Raw genomic sequence first — 5,619 nt, 5'->3', positions numbered from 1 at the left:
CAAAAGTTGGCCGGATGAGTGATATGAAGTCCCACTGCATGGACTGTAGATTTAGGCATCAAATTGACACCAAATCCACCATCTACTATTGCACTAGGCAAAGGGGTGCTATTAATTTGCACAGTGAGCCGAGGACTTCGGTAATCTTTTGAAGACGTTTAATATAACTCCAGTGGGCAGAGAGGCAGGGACAGAGAGCAACTGGACAGGCTGGTTTTAGGAGGGCTCAGGGGATACACCACATTGGATCATATACTCGTCCTCAGAGCTCTTATTGAGGAGGGATATATTGTTGTTTTGTGGACTTCCGCAAAGCATTTGATACGGTACCACGTGCCATGCTTATGAGGAGACTACAGGATATTGGTGTCCCTGAGGAGATGCAGTGGGGAGTATACACTTTGTATGAGTCAGTGATAGGCAAAATACGTGCCCCAGGGGGCTTGTCGGATGCAGTGTTGAACAGTACTATTGGGGTCAAGCAGGGCTGCCCACTTTCACCCATGCTCTTTGGGCTATACATTGATGAGGTCTCAGACTATGTGGATAGATTGGGTGGCCCAGGGACGAGCCTAGCTGGGGTGTTGATACCCATCCTACTATATGCAGATGACATTGTGCTTATCTCAGACACACTCCTGAGGGACTACAGAGACACTTGGATGCATTGCAATCTTTTTGTGTGGACAAAGATCTCACAGTGAACCTTGGTAAAACCAAGGTTATGACATTTAATACCACACAAGCATGCGTGACTAGAACACAGACGCAGTTTACGTTTAGAGGAGAGCCAGTTGAGTATGTCAGATCCTATGTGTACCTGGGGGTGACCTTCAGAGGGCCGCGGTTTTCTATGAGGGAGGCAGCAGAGGCTAGACTAGCACGAGGATTTGCAGCTTTGGGGGCACTTGAGAGACAGTGCGCAGACATACAATTTCAGGAGCCACGCACGAAACTATGGCTATTTGACACTCTGGTTACATCGACACTTCTCTATGGAGCGGAGATACAGGGGCCTAGTCTTTTCCATAAGAGGAGGGAGCCATTGGCAGGACAGGACGGACTAGAGAGAGACTATTACGATGGATGAGAGGCCATTAGTGATGATGATTGCACACATGATTCGGAGCAAGTCATTTGTACCACATGAGATCATCAGAGCAGAGATGGGGGCTGCCCCAGTGGTTATTGAGGCTTTGTTCCGTGCACTTACTTTTCTCCATAGAATATGGGAGCTCCCTCAGCAGAAATACCCTCACCTAGCACTCACTTCCTCCAAACAGCTTGCAGATGAGGGAGACACCCAGTGTTGGTATGCCCAGATGCGCACATGGCTGGCCTTGCATGGCATGAGTATTGATGCACTCCCGCCTTTTGCTTACAGCCTAGACTGGCCATTCTTAGATCTCAGCCGTTCAGAGCTGAATCGGGTGATCAGGATGGACATTGTGAGACTAGATACAGAGAGGACATAGGTCAGGCCCCCGCAGCCGTTGGGCACGAAAATGGCACACTACCATAGTCATTTTCTACACCTCTCTTCGGACGGGTTTATTATACGCCATGCTTACATGGACACACCTCTCACATGGTATTCGGAGTGCTATTGGACAGATTCGCACCTCTTCACACCGGCTGAGGATAGAGACAGGTCGATATGAGGATATATCACTAGAGGACCGCATATGCCAGCTTTGCCATCAGGAGGTGGAGTCGGAGGAACACTATATATGTCGTTGTACTGTCTACTATGAGATCCGAGGGAGGTACCACTGCCTGTTCCGTGAAGGCTTTGGACCTTTGCATCGGATCATGGACTTTGAGGACCAAAGGTGCTTAGGGCTCTTCATACTTGAGATTAGACGCCACAGAGAGAGCCTATTGAGGGACAAGAGGGTAGTGGGACCAGAGCCGCCTAGACAGAGAGCCCTCACAGATTTTTTCAGAGCCAACACTGTAACCCCACCAGCCTCTACTCCCCCATCTACAGGCCTACCTAGCTGACCACCCTCCAGAGGAGTCACCCTAGACAAAGCCATTGCCATTTGTAGAACGAGACGCCCACGACCACGAGGATCGCGTCCATGACTACCTCACCATCGGCACATTCGAGCCATCATTGCCCGCCACCGGAGGAGTTTTCCACGACGATTCAGCGGTTCAGCTTTCAGCTCTTAGCTCTCTTAGGATGTTACTATTTTCATTCTTTCTTTCAGATTTGTTATGATGAGACATCATCATCATCATCAGTTGCACCTTGTTTTGGTCTCATGGGCCATTTCAGCCTTTAGGAGACGTTAATATATCTTTCTTTCTTTCTCTCTCTCTCTCTCTCTCTCTCTCTCTCTCTCTCTCTCTCTCTCGGCTCAAGCCTCAAGCACAAGGCTCAAGCTCTCAAGCTCTCTCTCTTTCGTCTCAACTTTCAAGGCTCAAGCTCTCCCCCCCTCTCCCTGTGCTACGGACTCATACCACAGGGAGAGGTGGGCGACAGCTCCAGCTCACTGATTTCTTCCAGAGATCTATCCCAGTGCCTACCCTGACACAGGAGGGGGTTACACTTCAGCGCGCTGCGGACCTCCAAGCGAGACGGAGACCGAGAGCACCAGGCCACCAGACTCCCAGACTACATCAGAGGGAGATCACAGAGATACGGGCTTGACATTAGCACCATATCCAGGAGCGGCTAGCTCACTTACACTCACACCCGGAGATCTTGCTCCAAGGTATTTTTGCCTCGCCATCGCCTGTGTATCACATATTACACCCCCATTATGGTACTGGTTGAAGCTAGACAGATCTGCATTGCATTCTTGTATACCCTACGCATATAGGTTGCATACTGAGCCTCTAGATCAGTAGTGCTCCATCCATCACCCCCCCCCCCCACTAGCTCAGTACTTTCATAGTTTATTTCATGTTCATTTTGTCCTCTCTTTTTTTTTTTGGACATCCAGAAGACATTGACAGTTGTACATTGATTTGTCTCATAGGTCGAGTTCGGCCTCTAGTAGACCTCTAGTAGACGTTAATATACAGCTTTCTTTCTTTCTTTCTTTCTCTCTCAAGGCTCAAGCCTCAAGCTCGAGGCTCAAGCTCTCTCTCTCGCGTCTCAACTTTCAAGGCTCAAGCTCTCTCTCTCTCTCTCTCTCTCTCTCTCTCTCTCTCTCTCTCTCTCCCCCCCCCCCCCCTACCTCTCCCCCCCCCCCCCCCCCCTATAGAGAGACCCTCTTGGCAGACAGGAGACCGAGCCATGAGGATCCTAACAGATTTCTTCGGCACCAGCACCAGCACCAGCACCAACACTAGCAACCCAGCCCACACACCTCCTGAAACCTCCTCCATTGGGCCATCACGGCACCGACCACGCTCCTAAGGAGTCACCACTGATAGAGCAGTCATCTTATGCCGTGCTCGTTGGCCACGCCCACCAGGATCCCGACCACGGCATCCTCACCATCGCCAAATCAAAGCCATTATTGCTCGGCATCGGAGGCGCCTACAACCTCTCCATTCTAGACAGCCCCATGGCAGAGATATTTGATCTAAGGAGAGGGCAACACTTCAACTGATCAACATACATGGAGCTACTTGATATACATTTTCCAGTATTTTCTACTTAGTATCATCTAGGAGTTCTACTTACAGTTCTTATAACTGTAAGAAAATCAGTTTATTGTACTTTTTAGTTTCATTTAGTTGTTCTCTTTGATGAGACACCAACTTGAGATGTACTCTCAGTTTTGGTCTCATAGGCCATTATGGCCTCTTAGAGACGTTAATATATCATTTCATTTCATTTCTCAAGCTCTCAACTTTCAAGCTCTCTCCCTCCCAAGTCCCGCCCTCTAGGGCCTAGGCTTTCTCTCTCTCTCTCTCTCTCTCTCTCTCTCTAAATGGTGGGGGACTTCAATGCTCGTACGGGCAATGAGCAATCAACACTTTATGACACAGAGGAGCCTTTATATAGAGAGCTTGAAGCGGATGAAGTGGACATATAGAGGACATCACAGCATATGGGTGAGATCACAGAGTATGGGACACATCTCTTGGCTTTGGGTAGTGCTCATGGGTTGCTTATTTATAATGGTTTGTCACGATGGCCCGGTTCGGGTGCTTTTACATGCTGGAATAACAAAAAGGGCGCTAGTACAGTGGACTACTTGATGGGATCCCCTACTTTGATGCCAGATATCCAGAGTTTCTATATTTTTGACAAGCCGATTGGGATGGCAGCATATCATGTATACTTATGCTTCACAATGGTATGCAGGAACCAAAGACTGTTATCGCCATTACCTCTCTCTCGCCACCCTAGGTACCATTTTACACAAGAGACTGCTGGAGTTCATTGCAGTGCAGTCTACGATGGCCTTTTCACTCTTGACCTAGATAGCCCTCTAGAGGAGCTTACGAGAGGCTTTACAGAGGTACTACATACCTCGGCAGCATATGCTTTCCCATATACTATAGCTGCCTCTAAGCCCTTGAGCAGTACTATTCCGCAGAATAGCTGGTATGATGATGAATGCTGAGAGACCTGAGCTCAGCTCTACAGAGAGAGGTCGAGACACAGAGTCTCTCATCGACTCCATTTCCTTTTGTTTGATATTGTGCAGCTGTGCCACAGGGCTCCTTCTGTCACCACTTCTTGGGCACAAACACATTCTTGAGTCGTGTGAAGTTAACCTTATCCTTGGGTTTGAGGGTTCGAAACCACTGATGCGCTTTCCCTTCCAGGGTTAGTGAGAAAGCATGAATCATTGTCACATCACTGACATGTCCACAGGTTTCGCACGTGGATTCAAAAATCTCTACATGCTGGATAGGATCTCCGTCCCTAGAGAATTTTTGGACGAGTTTAGAAATGATATGTGGCTTCATCTGGGAGAGTCGGGATTCTAGAGCAGTGCCTAGTTCCCTAACCATTCCTTGGCCCATCTCTGCTGCCATATTCAATAGATCCATCCTTGTGGCTGCATTAAGGTTAATGGTTAGATCCACCCTTGGTCTTTGAGGAATTGTTCCCCCCCTTCCTAGACCTTGTCCTCTTCCTGTGTACTCCCGCCTTTTGCTTACAGCCTGGACTGCCCGTTCTTAGATCTCAGCCGTTTAGAGCTGAATCGGGTGATCAGGATGGACATTGTGAGACTAGATACAGAGAGGACATGGGTCAGGCCCCCGCAGCCGTTGGGCACGAAAATGGCACACTACCATAGTCATTTTCTACACCTCTTTTCGGACGGGTTTATTATATGCCATGCTTACATGGACACACACCTCTCACATGGTATTCGGAGTGCTTTTGGACAGATTCGCACCTCTTCACACCAGCTGAGGATAGAGACAGGTCGATATGAGGATATATCACTAGAGGACCGCATATGCCAGCTTTGCCATCAGGAGGTGGAGTCGGAGGAACACTATATATGTCGTACTGTCCACTATGAGATCCGAGGGAGGTACCACTGCCTGTTCCGTGAAGGCTTTGGACCTTTGCATCGGATCATGGACTTTGAGGACCAAAGGTGCTTAGGGCTCTTCATACTTGAGCGTAGACGCCACATAGAGAGCCTATGGGCAGTGAGACCAAAGCCGCCTAGACAGAGAGCCCTCACAGAT

The 5,619-nt window shown here is 48.9% G+C and overlaps 1 pseudogene across 1 annotated transcript; it reads left to right on the top strand.

Annotated features, from left to right (window-relative positions):
- Positions 1 to 278: 278 nt before the first annotated feature.
- On the top strand, positions 279 to 2,298 carry LOC147636445 (uncharacterized; annotated as a pseudogene). Its single transcript, XR_015266409.1, has one exon. The product of XR_015266409.1 is annotated as an uncharacterized LOC147636445 (transcript).
- The last annotated feature ends 3,321 nt before the right edge of the window (positions 2,299 to 5,619 follow it).

This window comes from Cibotium barometz, chromosome 8 (genome assembly GCF_041138505.1).
Source record: "Cibotium barometz isolate CiBa-2024 chromosome 8, ASM4113850v1, whole genome shotgun sequence".
NCBI lineage: Eukaryota > Viridiplantae > Streptophyta > Polypodiopsida > Cyatheales > Cibotiaceae > Cibotium > Cibotium barometz.
Note: the sequence above shows the minus strand (reverse complement) of the source record. Positions and strands in the feature narration are given on the sequence as shown.